Source organism: Nerophis lumbriciformis, linkage group LG13 (assembly GCF_033978685.3).
Source record: "Nerophis lumbriciformis linkage group LG13, RoL_Nlum_v2.1, whole genome shotgun sequence".
Lineage (NCBI taxonomy): Eukaryota > Metazoa > Chordata > Actinopteri > Syngnathiformes > Syngnathidae > Nerophis > Nerophis lumbriciformis.
In genome coordinates, this window is record NC_084560.2 from 20,870,756 (window position 1) to 20,891,859 (window position 21,104).

Below are 21,104 nucleotides of genomic sequence, written 5' to 3' on the forward strand. Positions count from 1 at the left end.
CCTGCACACAAAAACCTGCACATATATTGTAAATATGGTAATATTTACAATAAATGTATGTGTGGAACAGGAAAACCACGTAAAATTAAAATGAAAGTAATTATTTCTTTCATTGTACAATATGCAGATGTTGTATTTTCAATAGTACGTGAATGCAGTGACTTCATACAGTCCAGTTCAGTTTCAGTTTCAGTTTATTTGGAGCATGCACACGATACAATGTGATGCATCACACATTTCCAGATGTTTCATTACAGTACGTCCGAAAAGGAGTAGGAAGAAGCAGAGCTTATTTAATCCGACCCCTTTTCATACCGTAGCATTTGTATCCAATTTCATTGTTCTCTGTAACAGTACAGTGAACAAATAAATAATAAATAAATAATATACCGTAGTAAGCAAACAAATATTAAATACATAAATAATCTTTGTCTCAATAATAAAAAAAATAAAGGGTTCAAGATTATTATACTTGTAGTTTGAACAGTCTATTGGTGCTTTGTTGGATTTCTTTGGTTAATCCATTCCATAATTTAATTCCACATACGTATATGCTAAAGGTTTTAAGTGTTGTATGCACATAAAAATGTTTTAAATTAGATTTATTTCTAAGGTTATATTTCTCCTCTTTTGTTGAGAAGAATTGCTGTACATTCTTGGCTAGCAGGTTATAGTTTGCTTTGTACATCATTTTAGCTGTTTGCAAATGCACCAAATCGTTAAATTATTATATATATGTATATATATATATATGTATTTATATACAAATAATAATTGTAAAATCATATTTAAAAAATTGTTTAAAAAAATGTAAACATTTGTTTTCAATTCAAGATTGGACAATAGGAAAAATGATCAATCATACTTAAGGTGTTATTTCTCTACAAGAAGAAAACACATAGTTAAATTATATGTTCTATAAATAATTATTCTAAAATCATAATTAAAAAATTGTATGAAGAAATTAAAACATTTGTTTTCAATTCACGATTGGACAATTGGAAAAAAAAAAAAAAGATCAATCATACCTAAGGTGTTATTTATCTACAAGAAGAAAACACGGTTAAATAATATTTTCTATAAATAATTATTATAAAATCATAATTTAAAAAAATGTTTTCAATTCAAGATTGGACAATAGGAAAAATGATCAATCATACTTAAGGTGTTATTTCTCTACAAGGAGAAAACACGGTTGCGCTCTAAGCGTAGTCCAGGCTGAAAATGTGCACAATATTGCACATTATATACATGTCATTTCTGAGTGCACTCCAAGTGACGCGGTGTCAAATCTGTGTGACAGATTTAGGTGAATGCCGGTGAATGAGTGGGGAGAGCGGCTTAGGGCGAACACATGCAGCCACTACAAGATCTCCAGCAGGCAGGAAGGAGCCATGCTCACGCCCAGAAGAAGCCAAGGTTTAACGGATACATTATTTTGTTCCTATTCTGAGACACATAAATATTTTTACATGCTTTGCTGTGTGCAAATTGTTGCTTTTAATACATGCTAAATAAGTGTCATTTCAAGTGCTATTAAGCTCTTATTATACATTAAAGTTACTATACACAATGATTTGAATGGACTTTGCACCAGACACATGTCAAAGTTTTTAGCGTTGCAGGTAGGATTTATACAGATAGGTGTTTTTTAGTGTAAGGTCTCCCTCTTTTGGTGTTCGGTGTAATTGCATGTGTGTGTGTGTGAACAGCATTGTATTGAATCCCAGGCAACTTGAAATGTACCAGGTCCATTTAAATAATTAAATCAGAACTATGCAATGGGTGCAAGTCTGAGAGCCCCCTGACATCTACTGGGCAAACTCTAGACTGCAGTGCACAGCAACCATTTTCAAATATGGTTAAATCATATAAATTAAGTTAAAGGTAAAGTACCAATGATTGTCTCACACACACACACTAGGTGTGGTGAAAGTATCCCCATCACACTTGATCACCCCCTGGGAGGTGAGGGGAACAGTGAGCAGCAGCGGTGGCCGCGCCCGGGAATCATTTTTGGTGATTTAACCCACAATTCCAACCCTTGGTGCTGAGTGTCAAGCAGGGAGGTAATGGGTCCCATTTTAAATATTGTTAGAGTATTTCCATGATACCAGTGGTGGGCCGTCAGGGCCAGCAAGGCCTTCTCTGCTGGCCTAACATAACCAGAAATCATGATCATAATTTTTAAAAAAATAATTTTTTTGTTTACTTTCCGTAAATATCTAAAAGTATTCATATTATCTCCGCCATCAGTGTGTGAATGTGTGTGTGAATGGGTTAATGTGGTAATACTGTCAAAGCGCTTTGAGTACCTTGAAGGTAGAAAAGCGCTATACAAGTATAACCCATTTATCATTTATTTATGTATATTATGCTCTTTCCAGCACTGTTTTTTTAGGTTACAGAGTTTTTATCCAATCAGAATTCAGCTAGCTTATGTTGCCATGCTGTACCAAATCTGCAAGGGGTCTTCAAAATCAACAATGCACTGTAGGTGAACGGGGACATACAGTTGATAGACAGTTGCGATAGCCAACCAGATCACGAGTTGTTGTTGTCAGTAAGGCCTTCTAGCTGGCCCAAGGCAGATGTATATTATGATGGTATGAGCTAGGTAACATAAGAACATCATTACCCAGCATGCCACAGTAGTGAAGAGCATGCGCAATAGCCCCGTTTAGGTTGTTGAATGTTTTTGACGAGCACGCTGTGGAGTAAACTTTAAGAACTCAACCAACGCGCCTCGTCTGCATCTTTTATGGTCAGACTAGACAATTTGCAAGGCCATTTTCAAGAAGGATATTTAAAGAAAAACTACATCTTGTGAGATCATGTCGGCCCACACCGGAAGCTAGTTCAGCTGTCCCGGCGATGAAATGTGAGTTCAGATATTTTATTTCTTTATTTTTTCACGTTTAATATGTTTTTTGTCATTTTAATTTGGACAGTACCAGATAAGATACGTTTTAATTGTTGATGCAGGTTTATTGAATTTTAAATGCGCCAGAAAAAAACTGTTTTGTACACTGTTGATGTGTTTCAATGTGGAGTAGTGTGTAAATGTGTTTCTGTATAGTATTTCTCCAGCAATGGTCATGTGGGGACATAAATGATGGTATTTGGAGAGGTAATCATTGAAGTCGGACATCACTGAAGGCCTAGGTGGGAAACGCACGGCCTGCCACTGTGTTACATTATATTGGTAGAGGTGGCAATTGTTGGATGATATTGAAACAACCAAAGCTTCTGCAGACTCCTCCATTGCCAGAAGGGGGAAGCAGAGAACTGCAGATCTTTAATTGCCTTGTAAGTCTCAGCTCTGTAAGAGTTAAAGGGGAACTGCTCTTATTTTGGAATTTTGCTTATAATTCTCAATCTTTATGAGAGACAAGAACACGTTTGTTTTTAATGCATTCTAACTCATAAATACATTTGATTAAAAGTTCAGTTCAGTTCAGTTCAGTTCAGTTTCAGTTCATTTCGAACATGCATACAATACAATGTTTCATTACAGCATGTCCAAAAAGGAGTAGGAAGAAGCTGAGCTTATTTAATCCTACTTCTTTTCATACCATAGCAATTTTATCCCATGTCCTTGTTCTCTGTAACATAATAGTGAACAAATAAATAATAAACCAATTATATACCATAGTAAGTAAACACATTAAATACATAAATTATCTTTGTCTAAATATAAAAATAAAAAATGTAAAAATAAAGAAGATTCAAGATATCCATCATAATTCTTGTTCTGTGTACTTTATGAACACTTGTAGTCTCTTAAACTGAATCATATTGGTGCTTTGTTTGATTTATTTGGCTAATCCATTCCATAATTGAATTCCACATACTGATATGCTAAAGGTTTTAAGTGTTGTACGAGCATACACATTTTTTTAAATAGATTTTCCTCTAAGGTTATATTTCTCCTCTTTTGTTCATTTTAGCTGTTTGCAAATGCACCAAATTGTTGAATTTCAATAATTGTGATTTAATAAATAAAGGGTTTGTATGTTCTCTATATCCAACATTATGTATTATTCTAACTGATCTTTTTTGTATCACAGTTAGTGAATGAAGTGCACATTTGTAGTTGTTTCCCCATATTTCTACACAATAACTCAGATATTGTAACACTAGTGAGCAGTAGAGAATATGAAGTGATTTTTGGTCTGTTTACAAAGTATGTTTACAATTAATTCAATGGGAGGTCCTCTATTCCTGTCGGGAACTCGCATGGGTGCAGTAGTTGTGATCCCAAGATGCAGGAGCCAGGAGATCGATGTGCAGGTAAGAGTCTGTATTACTCTCAAAATAGGAGGATGTATACATGTAAAGGTTCTCAACATAATCACAATCTTCGTGTCACTCCAGTGCGCATTCATCTGTGCGCTGCGCTGGGCGCACCTCCAAGTGCGCACAGGCTCGTGCCACTGCGGCTGCAGCAAGCAGCTGCATTCAATCATCAATCAGCAATTAACACACCTGTCGCTGATTAGACCTGCCATCTTAAGCCAGTGCGAACCTACATTCTGTGCCAGAACGTAGCGACCCGTCCTGTACACAGTATACCGCCGTTCCCGCATCACGAGCAGTGTGTCTTGTCTCCCCGTATTCCCTCTGCTTCCCTGGCTACCTTTTGGATCTTGACCTCCCGCCTGGACACGGACTTTGACGCCTCTCTCCTCCCCTTGACCTCACCAACCTTGCCCCTCTTGGACTTCCGCCTCTCGCTCAACACTACGGGTAACACTCCTCATTGAATTCCTACACATAGTCGCACATCATACACTTTTGGATTAGTCACACTGCATTCCCTTGTTTATTATTATTATTTCTTATTTATATATATATATATATATATATATATATATATATATATATATATATATATATATAAATAAACATAGAGCTAAAACGACGTCCCTCCTGTCTGTGCAGTCTTCTTCCCCTGTACAACCGTAACACCTCGAGCCCTGAGGAACCGGCGAGGCAGGCATAAATAGCAGCCTGTCCCTGATTGGCAGCCAGGCACACCTGGTTGCAGTTGCCAATCAGGGACAGGTGAAGGAAACGAGCGCTTAGAGGAGACATGCAGGAAATGGAACAAAATTAAAAGCGCCGACAGGAAACAAACACCAAACAAGGAAACAAACAGAAGTGAAGTGACAGATTGTCACAATTCCGCCCATAGAGCCCTCTAAATAACATCCGAAAACCGCCCAATATACTCAATGTGCATTTCGTGACCTGAATATTAACCACATATTAGCATTAATGTCATTAGAGCGCTAACGTTAAGAACATATTTTTAGCCGCCCATTGTCACAGAGAGGTAACTTCCTTATGCTGCTGTATTGACGTCATCAGCCGGTGAGCTGCTTCCTCGACTCGGAGCTCGTGAAAGTGTCATGTCTTGGTGATCATGTTTAGTTTGGCTATGTTCTGTTTGGTTTTTGTACTCTGTCAGTTTCTGTTTTTTCACTCCCTGTTTTGTTTCCATGACTACCAATCAGTTCACCTGTCCTCACGACTCACGCACCTGATTCATTTGAACTCACGCACATGTTTTCAATCACCACATGACATGTCATTTTCTGTTGGTCTGCCTGGCGACATCACATTCATGCTCTGCACTCTTGACACGCTGCTTACTCTGTCCAGGTCATAGTTCATGCTGCTCTTTTCTTGCCACGTAAGTTTTTGTTTATTCAAGCCACTGTTTTGTACCTCCGCTGTGAGCGCATTTTGTTTGTTCCTTTTTTCCATAGTTCTGCCTTTGTGCGAGTTTTATTTAATTAGCCTAGTTTGTTCCCCGCCTTGTGCGCGCCTTTTGTTTATACTTTTTATAATCCATTATTAAATCATGTATTTAACTTCACGCCATGTCTGGTCCAAATCCTTTGCACCATGGGAAAACAAACCACGCCAAAGTCCCCGTCTTGACAGAAAGTGTATTTTAGATTACAAATCATGTCTCTCGCCTGTAAAGCAAAAAGATGAGGACGTAATCCGAGAAGCTGGTCAAATTTGACAGCCAATTTAGACCCGTTGATGGCGAACAAGCTTGGTTCCACCCCACTTTTTTTCTTCACGAAGATGATGAGTCATTCTTCATCTAAACGGGAATATATCAACACCCAAACAGTCAGCATCGCAGTGAGAGCAGACAATGTGCAGTAGGTGATGTTTTGTTATATTTGGTGTCTTTCATGAGGTCTGCAGTTAGTAGTAATCAGTGATTGTGTGAAGGAAAATGCGAACGTCATAATGCGTTTGTGAAATTAATGTGTTGCTATATCCTTATAATGTCGCAAAATACATAAGTATTACATGTTATTATAAATGAGGTGTAGGGATGTTTTTTTAAGCGCTTTATAGACAGAAATAGAGCGACTAACAGAGGCTCCGTTGTAAGCTGACTTTTAATTGCATTTATTTACTACAAACCCTGTTTCCATGTGAGTTGGGAATATGTGTTAGATGTAAATATAAATGGAATACAATGATTTACAAATCACTTGCAACCCATATTCAGTTGAATATGCTACAAAGACAACATATTTGATGTTCAAACTGATAACCATTTTTTTTTTGCAAATAATCATTAACTTTAGAATTTGATGCCAGCAACACGTGACAAAGAAGTTGGGAAAGGTGGCAATTAAATACTGATAAAGTTGAGGAATGCTCATCGAACACGTATTTGGAACATCCCACAGGTGTGCAGGCTAATTGGGAACAGGTGGGTGCCATGATTGGGTATAAAAGTAGATTCCATGAAATGCTCAGTCATTCACAAACAAGGATGGGGGCGAGGGTCACCACTTTGTCAACAAATGCGTGAGCAAATTGTTGAACAGTTTAAGAAAAACCTTTCTCAACCAGCTATTGCAAGGAATTTGGGGATTTCTCCATCTACGGTCCGTAATATCATCAAAGGGTTCAGAGAATCTGGAGAAATCACTGCACGTAAACAGCTAAGCCCGTGACCTTCGATCCCTCAGGCTGTACTGCATCAACAAGCGACATCAGTGTGTAAAGGATATCACCACATGGGCTCAGGAACACTTCAGAAACCCACTGTCAGTAACTACAGTTGGTCGCTACATCTGTAAGTGCAAGTTAAAACTCTCCTATGCAAGGCGAAAACCGTTTATCAACAACACCCAGAAACGCCGTCGGCTTCGCTGGGCCTGAGCTCATCTAAGATGGACTGATATAAAGTGGAAAAGTGTTCTGTGGTCTGACGAGTCCACATTTCAAATTGTTTTTGGAAACTGTGGACGTGGTGTCCTCCGGACCAAAGAGGAAAAGAACCATCCGGATTGTTATAGGCGCAAAGTTGAAAAGCCAGCATCTGTGATGGTATGGGGGTGTATTAGTGCCCAAGACATGGGTAACTTACACATATGTGAAGGCGCCATTAATGCTGGAAGGTACATACAGGTTTTGGAGCAACATATGTTGCCATCCAAGCAACGTTATCATGGACGCCCCTGCTTATTTCAGCAAGACAATGCCAAGCCACGTGTTACATCAACATGGCTTCATAGTAAAAGAGTGTGGGTACTAGACTGGCCTGCCTGTAGTCCAGACCTGTCTCCCATTGAAAATGTGTGGCGCATTATGAAGCCTAAAATACCACAACGGAGACCCCCGGACTGTTGAACAACTTAAGCTGTACATAAAACAAGAATGGGAAAGAATTCCACCTGAGAAGCTTAAAAAATGTGTCTCCTCAGTTCCCAAACGTTTACTGAGTGTTGTTAAAGGAAAGGCCATGTAACACAGTGGTGAACATGCCCTTTCCCAACTACTTTGGCACGTGTTGCAGCCATGAAATTCTAAATTAATTATTATTTGCAAAAAAAAATAAAGTTTATGAGTTTGAACAACAAATATATTGTCTTTGTAGTGCATTCAATTGAATATGGGTTGAAAAGGATTTGCAAATCATTATATTCCGTTTATATTTACATCTAACACAATTTCCCAACTCATATGGAAACGGGGTTTGTAGTTAGAATGCATAAACAAGAGAAAAAACATATGTGTGCTTGTCTCACATAAGAATTGTGAATGATGGTGCAAAATTCCAAAAAAGTGCAGTTCCCCTTTAGGAGGACGAGGAGGAAGGAACTTAATGACAATAAACATTGCAAAACCAAACTTTCAACTTTTTTCACACAAATATTAAGACAAAAAAAATGTAAGCATGAGCAAATGTTATCCATAAGGTTGACAGCGCATGAGTGGTCCGCTGGTCCAAGCCAGGCAAGACGGGGACCTGCAGGGCTCTGACATAATAAAGCTGTCATATTAGCACAAAGCGTTTTGTTTGAAGGACAGCTGCAGCTTGTCAACTTGGGACAACAGCCTGACAATCACAGCCTTCAGGAAACTGTAAAGATGGCTTTCTATTAATTTGAGATGTCTACAATCAAACATTTTCTTAAATTTGGCCAAACAAAACTTTCAAGGAAAATATATCTCTATAAGTGCACAGAACCAGAGTTTTTTTTTTTTTTTTTTAATTTGTTTCGCAAATTAGAAAAAAATTATATTATATAAAAAACCGATATCATCCTACGATGTGCAGTGTAGCATGTTTAGATGATACCTGTAAAAAACATAGTTTATTTTCCACAATGGAGGGATACTGGTTTACTGACTTAGAAATGGCCTTGCAGGGGCCAAGGACATTAGCCATTAGCGAAAATGCTAACAATTTGTGGGGACAAATTTGTTCGCCTGTGGGACATAGCTAGAATGTGTCATCAACATGACTTATCACAATATGACAATAGTATTAAAAGTTCTATTGTTGGCCAAATATGTAATATACATATATTGTATGGGGCAGCATAGTGGCCCAGTGGTTAGCAGCTGTGCCTCACAGCTGTGCCTCACAGCTGTGTTTGATTAAAGTCATAGAGAAGTTTCTTAAGTGGAAAAGTGTTTATTCATTTATTTACATGTGGTCAGAGGTGGGTAGAGTCCCGTTACTTTATAATAATTGGACCATATGAGTTGGGAAATTGTGTTAGATGTAAATATAAACGGAATACAATGATTTGCAAATCCTTTTCAACCCATATTCAATTGAATGCACTACAAAGACAAGATATTTGATGTTCAAACTCAAACTTTTTTTTTTTTTGCAAATAATAATTAACTTAGAATTTCATGGCTGCAACACAAGCCAAATTAGTTGGGAAAGGGCATGTTCACCACTGTGTTACATTACCTTTTCTTTAAACAACACTCAATAAACGATTGGGAACTAAGGAAACTAATTGTTGAAGCTTTGAAAGTGGAATTATTTCCCATTCTTGTTTTATGTAGAGCTTCAGTCGTTCAACAGTCCGGGGTCTCCGCTGTCGTATTTTACGCTTCATAATGCGCCACACGTTTTCGATGGGAGACAGGTCTGGACTGCAGGCGACCCAGGAAAGTACCCGCACTCTTTTTTTACGAAGCCACGCTGTTGTAACACGTGCTGAATGTGACTTGGCATTGTCTTGCTGAAATAAGCAAGGGCGTCCATGAAAAAAACGGCGCTTAGATGGCAGCATATGTTGTTCCAAAACCTGTATGTACCTTTCAGCATTAATGCTGCCTTCACAGATGTGTAAGTTACCCATGCCTTGGGCACTAATGCACCCCCATACCATCACACATGCTGGCTTTTGAACTTTGCGTCGATAACAGTCTGGATGGTTTGCTTCCCCTTTGGTTCAGATGACACGATGTCAAATATTTCCAAAAACAATTTGAAATGTGGACTCGTCAGACCACAGAACACTTTTCCACTTTGCATGAGTCCATCTTAGATGATCTCCGGCCCAGAGAAGCCGCGGCGTTTCTGGATGTTGTTGATAAATGGCTTTCGCTTTGCATAGTAGAGTTTTAACTTGCACTTACAGATGTAGCGACAAACTGTATTTAGTGACAGTGGTTTTTGTAAGTGTTCCTGAGCCCATGTGGTGATATCCTTTAGAGATTGATGTCGGTTTTTGATACAGCGCCGTCTGAGGGATCGAAGGTCACGGTCATTCAATGTTGGTTTCCGGCCAACTCCGCTTACGTGGAGTGATTTCTCCAGATTCTCTGAACCTTTTGATGATATTATGGACTGTAGATGTTGAAATCCCTAAATTTCTTGCAATTGAGAAACGTTGTTCTTAAACTGTTTGACTATTTGCTCATGCAGTTGTGGACAAAGGGGTGTACCTCGCCCCATCCTTTCTTATGAAAGACTGAGCATTTCTTGGGAAGCTGTTTTTATACCCCAATCATGGGACCCACCTGTTCCCAATTAGCCTGCACACCTGTGGGATGTTCCAAATAAGTGTTTGATAAGCATTCCTCAACTTTATCAGTATTTATTGCCACCTTTCCCAACTTCTTTGTCACGTGTTGCTGGCATCAAATTATAAAGATTGTTTGCAAAAAAAAAAAATGTTTATCAGTTTGAACATCAAATATGTTGTCTTTGTAGCATATTCAACTGAATATGGGTTGAAAATGATTTACAAATCGTTATATTCCGTTTATATTTGCATCTAACACAATTTCCCAACTCATATGGAAACGGGGTTTGTATATATATATATATATATATATATATATATATATATATATATATATATATATATATATATACACACTCTATTGCCAAAAGTATTTGGCCACCTGCCTTGACTCACATATAAACTTGAATTGCCATCCCATTCCTAACCCATAAGGTTCAATATGATGTTGGTCCACCTTTTGCAGCTATTACAGCTTCAACTCTTCTGGGAAGGCTGTCCACAAGGTTGCGGAGTGTGTTTATAGGAATTGTCGACCATGCTGCTTTGTGCACTGCAAGGTCCTTAAAGACATGGATGACAGAGTCTAGTGTGGATGAACTTTACTGGCCTGCACAGAGTCCTGACCTGAACCCGATAGAACACCTTTGGGATGAATTAGAACGGAGACTGAGAGCCAGGCCTTCTCAGCCAACGTCAGTGTGTGACCTCAGCAGGGTAGCAAAGGGGTGGAGAGTTTCCGGTAAATTCTGTAAATTTACGACGGAAAGTAAAGCTCGGGAAGTTTGGAAATTTTGACCATTTTTTGATTATTCAAAGTTGGACACCGTCCATCTTATTCTGTAGAATAAGATGAGAAGCTTGTAAAACACTCATGCAATGCCACACACAGATATAAATAGTCAGCTAAACAATTGGAGTAGTCTTTAGAAATATTTTACTGATGGACAAATGAATAGAAATAGGCTAGATGAATATATGAACACTCAATCAGCATGCTAAATCAAACTATAACCTACATTCTTGTATGACAACAGAATGGCTAGCAGAACAGAAGGAAACTACACGTTTTGATGTAGTATTTGCTAGTTGAACTTTATAGATCACAAAAAAGGTCAATTCGGATCGCTAACATTGTTAGCATGAATGAATGGGATTTAACATAGAGAAAATTAGCATTGCAGCTAACAGAGAAATATTTTCGGTTCATTATGAGACTGTGGTGGTACGTAAACCTAAAATGGCCCCAAAATCATTTAACACGTACAGGAACAGCTAGCTAGCTTGAGTGGAAGTCTGCTGGAGTAGTCTACAGTCATACAGTAACAAGCAATTACACCTCTAGTCAACTTAAATACCACAGATCAAATATATTTACCCCAGTAATATCATCAAAACTTACCTGACTGGATGAAGTCTTTGGGCTCAAATACTAGTGTGGCCTCAATAGCCCTGCTGTAGTGTGTAGCATGCTGGCAATTATCTGCACATGTGACTGAGGAATGCACTGTGCAGGGTTGAAATTCAACTGAATTCGTTATGATCCGCTGCCCGGATCATATTCTGTTAACGTTTTCTAGTCACGTGTGTTTTCACGTATTTGTTTCAGTTGCCATGACGGCAGATTGTACTCAGCTGCCTCTGGTTAGTGTTCGAGACGCTCACCTGTTGTCCGGGCACTAATCAGAGGGCTATTTAGACTTTGGCCTGGCCTCACTCGGTCTGGCTTCCTAATTTGCTTGATGCAACAGTTGACGACTATTTCTATTCCTGCTAGTTTACACGCTAGGCTATTTTTCTTGCTAGCTCCCACGCTAGCCCCTTTGTTTTTTGTCTTTAGTGCTATGAGCACGTTTTTGTTTGTTCCCGTATGATTTAATTCTTAAAGGGGAACATTATCACCAGACCTATGTAAGCGTCAATATATACCTTGATGTTGCAGAAAAAAGACCATATATTTTTTTTACCGATTTCCAAACTCTAAATGGGTGAATTTTGGCGAATTAAACGCCTTTCTATTATTCGCTCTCGGAGCGATGACGTCACAACGTGACGTCACATCGGGAAGCAATCCGCCATTTTCTCAAACACATTACAAACACCGAGTCAAATCAGCTCTGTTATTTTCCGTTTTTTCGACTGTTTTCCGTACCTTGGAGACATCATGCCTCGTCGGTGTGTTGTCGGAGGGTGTAACAACACGAACAGGGACGGATTCAAGTTGCACCAGTGGCCCAAAGATGCGAAAGTGGCAAGAAATTGGACGTTTGTTCCGCACACTTTACCGACGAAAGCTATGCTACGACAGAGATGGACCCTAGCTTCCCTGGCCTGCTGACATCAACTCCAAAACTGGACAGATCAGCTTTCAGGAAAAGAGAGCGGATGAGGGTATGTCTACAGAATATATTAATTGATGAAAACTGGGCTGTCGGCACTCTCAAAGTGCATGTTGTTGCCAAATGTATTTGTTCATAGTTGTTAGTTTCCTTTAATGCCAAACAAACACATACCAATCGTTGGTTAGAAGGCGATCGCCGAATTCGTCCTCGCTTTCTCCCGTGTCGCTGGCTGTCGTGTCGTTTTCGTCGGTTTCGCTTGCATACGGTTCAAACCGATATGGCTCAATAGCTTCAGTTGCTTCTTCAATTTCGTTTTCGCTACCTGCCTCCACACTACAACCATCCGTTTCAATACATGCGTAATCTGTTGAATCGCTTAGGCCGCTGAAATCCGAGTCTGAATCCGAACTAATGTCGCTATAATTTGCTGTTCTATCCGCCATGTTTGTTTGTATTGGCATCACTATGTGACGTCACAGGAAAATGGACGGGTGTGTATATAACGATGATTAAAATCAGGCACTTTGAAGCTTTTTTTAGGGATATTGCGTGATGGGTAAAATTTTGAAAACATCTTCGAAAAATAAAATACGCCACTGGGAACTGATTTTTAATGGTTTTAACCCTTCTGAAATTGTGATAATGTTCCCCTTTAATAAATAATGTTCCTACCTGCACGCTGTGTCCGAAGCCATCTGCATTCCTGGGAGAACAACCACGCACCACGATGCGACCCAGTCGTCACAGAATTTGCATTCAATCAGGTTGTTTTAGCTAATAATCATGCTGCAAGATCTAGCATGTTGCATTCAATGTTTGTTCCCATTAATTTCCCATTAATTCCCGTTAATTCCCATATATTCACGTTAATTCCCATGGAAAGTTTCCAACTTCGAATATTCCCAGAAATGTGCAACCCTAGTCCTCACCAATGCTCTTTTGGAAGAATGGTGGAAAATTCCTATAATCACACTCCGCAACCTCGTGGACAGCCTTCCACGAGGTTTTAAGAACAACACTTGCCTTGACCTTAAAAAGTAAAAATTTGAGTTCTGTTGTAGTACTACTTCCTGTTTGAGTGTCCTGAAGCAGCACACCTGTTCTGAGTTTAGGCTTCGCCATTTAAGGCTAGCTGGTGCTTCGGTCTTGGTTGGGAGATTGCTATATGTTTGTATGCTGTTTAACGCTATTCTTTTGTTTGATGCTTATAAGTAATTTTTCCCACTTAGTCCTCGGTTTTTTGGAGGAATCCCAAATGCATCAGTGTTTGTTTGGTGTGCATTTCGCTGCACAAGTGCCTTAGTGTTTTTTTTTTATGTCTTTGTTTATATTAAATACCTTGTACCCGCATGTCGTCTCCTTCTATTTTCTGCATCGTGGATCACAATCATCGCTCTAATGCAACCTAAGCGTGACAGTTTAACCTGAAACCAACTAATTTAATCTCTATTATGTCCTGTGGGAATATTTGTATTCTAAATCAAGGTCAGTCCACGTTACAGATACTGATTATATTGGACCTTAGAGGTTCCATTGTAATTACCTCTTTTCTGTTTTGAGAAACACATTTATATAAATATTGTAGGTGACTTTTAGTTATCCAAAAAAGTATAGGTCATACAATTAAAGTTGTCCTCTACTAAACGAACAATGGATAAAAATAACCTTCATTTTTTTCAAATTTAATTGGACACTTGTTTCAGCTTTATTGTATTGTACCAGCTCCACCAAAACATGCTTAAGGTGCTTTTGGCCAATAGAGGTCACTGCTGTCTTCATAATAATATAAGCTAAAGCTACAGTCAAATAAAGAAGAGTTAATCATAATTGATATCAACACATAAAAGTGAGCTTTTATGTACAGCTGAAAGACTTATTTTGTATTTTTGTAATAGTGTTCATTGTTAGAAGCATGAATGCACATTGTAGTAGCAATGATTTAACCTGTTAGTTTGTACAATACAAGGCATGTTGCGTAAATGACAGCCACTACAATATAGTATGCCATCAAACACTTTTGGACGAAGCTACTAAAAATGGATGAAAATGAAAGTCCCAGTTGGCAAACCTTCATTTAAAGTGAATGCTACCAGTCAAGCTTCCATGAGGACCATTGTATCTACAGTATATACAGTCACGATCAAAAGTTCATACACTTGAAACAAAAATTGAGCTGTTTGGCCACAATACCCAGCAATATGCTTGGAGAAGAAAAGGTGAGGCCTTTAATCCCAGGACCACTATCCCTACCGTCAAGCATGGTGGTGGTAGTATTATGCTCTGGGCCTGTTTTGCTGCCAATAGAACTGGTGCTTTACAGAGAGTAAATGGGACAATGAAAAAGGAGGATTAACTCCAAATTCTTCAGGACAACCTAAAATCATCAGTTGGGTGCAGTTGGGTGTTCTGACAGGACAATGACTCCAAACACACGTCAAAAGTGGTAAAGGAATGGCTAAATCAGGCTAGAATTAAGGTTTTAGAATGGCCGTCCCAAAGTCCTGACTTAAACGTGTGGACAATGCTGAAGAAACAAGTCCATGTCAGAAAACCAACACATTTAGCTGAACTGCACCAATTTTGTCAAGAGGAGTGGTCAACAATTCAACCAGAAGCTTGTGGATGGCTACCAAAAGCGCCTTATTGCAGTGAAACTTGCCAAGGGACATGTCACCAAATATTAGCATTGCTGTATGTATACTTTTGACCCAGCAGATGTGGTCACATTTTCAGTAGACCCATAATAAATTCATTAAAAAAAAAAACTTTGTGAATTGATTTTGGGTAGGTGGAAAAAAGTTTTTAACACTGCAGGGTTTGTTAGCGCAAACAGCTCCTCTTTCGTTGTGAAGCAGTTTCTTTAAAAAGTGTCCTCCTTGTCGGATGCAAAAAGCCTTTCCATCGATAATAACGTCGTGTGCCGCTCAGTGCAGCAGAAGCACTCCATTTCTGTCGGCATAGCTTGGCAAGCTCTACATTTACACTACCAAGTCAAGCCGGCGCTAACACTTTCAACCCCCGTCTGCTCCAACATTTTACCCTCACTTTGTGCACGCTTAACTTCTAAAACCAGTAATGCAACCACTGTATACTCAGGTTAAAAAAATAAGGATTGTGAATCCTCATTTGACCAAGGCAAGTCATCTTCGTCGTCTCACACACAGACAAGGAGTATGTTGCTATGAGCACTGAACTCAGGAAATAAGTTCCGATAATGCTTAAAATGACCAAAGAACATTGTAAATATTGTACATATTGTTATGAATGTGTGCGTTACTACATCATATACACACTTACAGCATGTATAAAAAACATTGATGGATGTTTTTGAAGTTGTTTCAGAGGGCTTTGAAGGCAGCATAGGCGCAACATTAGCCGCATCTTGCGAACGTTTGTTTTTTTGATCTTTAGAATCCTGAACAAAGAAAAATACATGTTTTTATCTCTCATGATGATTGTGAATGATAGGCAAAATGTCAAAAAAGTGCAAATACCTTTAAGCTTCAATTTATTGTAGACTTTTGAAAGATGTTTAAATGACAAAAACTATTCTCTTTATTCCCAATTACAATAAATGGCCTTAAATTAAAACATTACTTTCAAATGTGATGACAACTACTGTGCGTAAGTAATTAATATGAGGTGCTGTGAAACATTCTGTACACAATATATTTTAGGTATTTTAGGTATCGGACACCTCGGTCTTCTTGGACACATCCTAGCTCGTCCATGCGGACTGGACACTGGCCGAGAGTCTTGGTTGCTTTGTTGGGTCTGCTCCTTTCTCTTGCCATGCTCCCCCCACCCCAGCAGACGATGGCATGGAACACCTCAGAGGCCACCACAATGTATATGTATTTTTGTTTGTTGTTGTTGTTTTACTTTTGTAGCTGTGTGTCGAAGTAGCTGGTTGCATCAGCTCTGCTCTTTTAATGTCTTTAATGTCCTTTGTGTTCTTTGATGTTTCCCTCTTACACACATGTTTATGTGTGCTATGGCTATGAGTTTTTTTCCCTTGGCCTCAGTCTGGACCCCCTCTCCAGGGGCCCAGGCTTAGACTGAATTACCTGTTTCTCACCTTTTTTGTAAGGGCCGCCGGAATTTGGCAGACCCGTCAGCGGTCCTGTTCTGTCTCCCTGTGATGTTTGTCTGCTCTTGAATGGGATTGTGCTGAAAATCTTAATTTCCCCTCGGGATTTATTAAAGTATTCTGATTCTAATTCTGATATTTGTACAGTAAAGGCGTGAAAATCCAGGCTTTTAATAGGTGGATTAAAGTTGATTTGATTTGATTTCTAACTATTCACAAGATAATTTCGAAAGACTGATTCTCTCCTCTTTCCTGCTATGTCAATGTGAATTATTTATCCTCGATCTTGAATCCGTGGCAGGTTTACCATATGAGCAGCATGGGGGATTTATGCAGGAAGCAAAGAAACACTTTCCCACAACCCCTGCTGTGCGAGATGGCCTGCACTCGACATTAGAATGGAAAATCATCTACACCTGACAGAGCTTGTCTAACGAGAGCGCGGCATCTTGTAAGGAGTGACTCATGACATGTTCTGCTAAATATGTGTGTGTAATTGTGTGTTTGATTGTACAGTATGCGTGTGTTTTTGCATGCAAATGTGTATCTGTGTGCAGGGTTCCTACGGGCGCTTAAAAACCTTGAAAATCCTTAGATTTTAATCTTGTGTTTTCAAGGTTGGAAAAATGCTTGAATTTTGGGTGAAGTGCTTGTAAATGCTTGTAAATGTTCATCATATTTCTCGGCAGTCCGACTCAATAGGCTAATTATAAAATGGAAAGAAAAAAAAAAAGTTTCCTTAAAAATGAACGCTACACGCTTGATCTGTTGGCTTTGCACGAGCCCTTACATTAGGTTGTTGTCATACCAATACAGCTCGGTGTCACCCCCAAGAGGACAGTGGTGCATCGGTCCATCATGCCGGGAGGTTGTCGTTTTAATGAACATGATGTATGCATGAATTATGATACAAGTCAACAATAATAATTAATGTTATTTCTTGTAAGGGATTTTGTGTTTATATTGTATATTGTATATTATATATATATATATATATATATATATATATATATATATATATATATATATATATATATATATATATATATATATATATATATATATATATATACATATATGTATATATATATATACAGGTAAAAGCCAGTAAATTAGAATATTTTGAAAAACTTGATTTATTTCAGTAATTGCATTCAAAAGGTGTAACTTGTACATTATATTTATTCATTGCACACAGACTGATGCATTCAAATGTTTATTTCATTTAATTTTGATGATTTGAAGTGGCAACAAATGAAAATCCAAAATTCCGTGTGTCACAAAATTAGAATATTACTTAAGGCTAATACAAAAAAGGGATTTTTAGAAATGTTGGCCAACTGAAAAGTATGAAAATGAAAAATATGAGCATGTACAATACTCAATACTTGGTTGGAGCTCCTTTTGCCTCAATTACTGCGTTAATGCGGCGTGGCATGGAGTCGATGAGTTTCTGGCACTGCTCAGGTGTTATGAGAGCCCAGGTTGCTCTGATAGTGGCCTTCAACTCTTCTGCGTTTTTGGGTCTGGCATTCTGCATCTTCCTTTTCACAATACCCCACAGATTTTCTATGGGGCTAAGGTCAGGGGAGTTGGCGGGCCAATTTAGAACAGAAATACCATGGTCCGTAAACCAGGCACGGGTAGATTTTGCGCTGTGTGCAGGCGCCAAGTCCTGTTGGAACTTGAAATCTCCATCTCCATAGAGCAGGTCAGCAGCAGGAAGCATGAAGTGCTCTAAAACTTGCTGGTAGACGGCTGCGTTGACCCTGGATCTCAGGAAACAGAGTGGACCGACACCAGCAGATGACATGGCACCCCAAACCATCACTGATGGTGGAAACTTTACACTAAACTTCAGGCAACGTGGATCCTGTGCCTCTCCTGTCGTCCTCCAGACTCTGGGACCTCGATTTCCAAAGGAAATGCAAAATTTGCATGGTTGGGTGATGGTTTGGGGTGCCATGTCATCTGCTGGTGTCGGTCCACTCTGTTTCCTGAGATCCAGGGTCAACGCAGCCGTCTACCAGCAAGTTTTAGAGCACTTCATGCTTCCTGCTGCTGACCTGCTCTATGGAGATGGAGATTTCAAGTTCCAACAGGACTTGGCGCCTGCACACAGCGCAAAATCTACCCGTGCCTGGTTTACGGACCATGGTATTTCTGTTCTAAATTGGCCCGCCAACTCCCCTGACCTTAGCCCCATAGAAAATCTGTGGGGTATTGTGAAAAGGAAGATGCAGAATGCCAGACCCAAAAACGCAGAAGAGTTGAAGGCCACTATCAGAGCAACCTGGGCTCTCATAACACCTGAGCAGTGCCAGAAACTCATCGACTCCATGCCACGCCGCATTAACGCAGTAATTGAGGCAAAAGGAGCTCCAACCAAGTACTGAGTATTGTACATGCTCATATTTTTCATTTTCATACTTTTCAGTTGGCCAACATTTCTAAAAATCCCTTTTTTGTATTAGCCTTAAGTAATATTCTAATTTTGTGACACACGGAATTTTGGATTTTCATTTGTTGCCACTTCAAATCATCAAAATTAAATGAAATAAACATTTGAATGCATCAGTCTGTGTGCAATGAATAAATATAATGTACAAGTTACACCTTTTGAATGCAATTACTGAAATAAATCAAGTTTTTCAAAATATTCTAATTTACTGGCTTTTACCTGTATATGCGACTTGTCCAGGGTGTACCCCGCCTTCCGCCCGATTGTAGCTGAGATAGGCTCCAGTGCCCCCCGCGACCCCGAAGGGAATAAGCGGTAGAAAATGTATATATATATATATATATATATATATATATATATATATATATATATATATATATATATATATACCTGTATATACACACAAACTATTCTCCCCTCTCCCCTCAGGCAGGAGACTACGGTCCATCCAGACCCACACCTCCCACCACCTGAACAGTTGTTTCCCCTCGGCCATCAGACACATGAACAATTAAAGCTGCAAGCAGCGATGGACTGGACCAACTTTGGCGGCACATAAAATCCAAACCGGAGCAGTAATTAAAACTCTTTCATCAACTTTTAATCAGAAGGGTTCAATCTCTCTCCTGTGCTAGTTTGAAGCCGACACAACAAACGCGCTCAGAGGAGATAATGTTTGAAAAAAGGTGACCGGTTTTTACAAAACGTTTGTTTTGAAGGGGGAATTGCAAACTTTCTGTTGAATTTTGCTGGGGGTTGTCAGTATATGAAATGTAGGTCTAAGTGAGACCTACATAGAGGGTTTTTGTTTCATGTCTCTACGACATTCCTACTGGAAGTTACAGGCAATTTTGTCTGTGTTTTCTTCCTAGGATCAGTTGTGTCTGTGTTTTCTTCCTAGAGGGCGCTAGAGCGCAATTTTGAGTTTTGGGGTTGGGTTTTTTATGAGAGCGCAATTTTTGACAGTCCTCATGCGTGTGTCCAGTTTGGTGAGTTTTGAAGCATGTTGAGGGGGTCAAATTACAGCTCAAAGAGGCAAAAGTGACTGTTTTTACTAAACTTTTGTTTTGAAGGGGGAATTGCAAACTTCCTGTTGATTTTTGCTGAAAGATGTTAGAGTATGAAATCTAGGTCTAAGTGAGACCTACATAGAGGTTTTTGTTTCATGTCTCTACGACATTCCTACTGGAAGTTATAGGCAGTTCTGTCTGTTTTTTTTCCTAGGGAGCGCTAGAGCGCAATTTTGAGTTTTGGGTTGTTGTTTTTTTTTTATTAGTTGGCAATTTTTGCCAGTCCTGATGTGTGTGTCCAATTTGGTGAGTTTTGAAGCATGTTAAGGGGGTAAAATTACAGCTCAAAGAGACGCCCGGTATAATAATAATAAAACCTTACAATTACAATAGGGTCCTCTGTCCCAAAGGGACATTGCGGTCCCTAATAACAAGATCTGATAGCTCAGTTACAGTTCGTGTTATTCTATTCCGTGTTATATGTGTTTAATGTTGCACGATTGCGGCAAGTAAAATTTCCTAGTTTGTGAACCCGTTCTCAAACAATGGCAATAAAAACACTTCTGATTCTGATTCTGATTGGGGTATACATGAACGATGATGATACAAACACACAAGTAAACAACGTTTGCAAACACCAATGACATTAAATAGTCTACAGAAACACTGCTTCATTTTCTATGCCCCATTCAGTTCATGATAAATGCTGGTTCAATGTTAGGCTTAGGTTTTAGCAGAATTTCCGTATTTTTCCTACAGACAGCATTTGGTGACCTTGAACAACAAGGCTATGGATTGATTCACACTGGTTTTCGCCTTTTGAAGGGTACTGGAAAAAATGGAAAATTGGTCTTGAATGCCTTAAAAAGTGCTTGAATTTGG

General features: G+C 39.1%; 1 long non-coding RNA gene across 1 annotated transcript in view; it reads left to right on the forward strand.

Annotated features, from left to right (window-relative positions):
- LOC133613227 (uncharacterized) overlaps nt 1–20,722 on the forward strand; it is an 84,581-nt gene extending 63,859 nt beyond the window's left edge. The window contains exons 2-3 of the long non-coding RNA XR_009816426.1: nt 17,053–17,202; nt 19,642–20,722. This is a non-coding gene — a long non-coding RNA (uncharacterized lncRNA). The remainder of the gene's footprint in view (nt 1–17,052; nt 17,203–19,641) is intronic.
- Nucleotides 20,723–21,104: the final 382 nt, after the last annotated feature.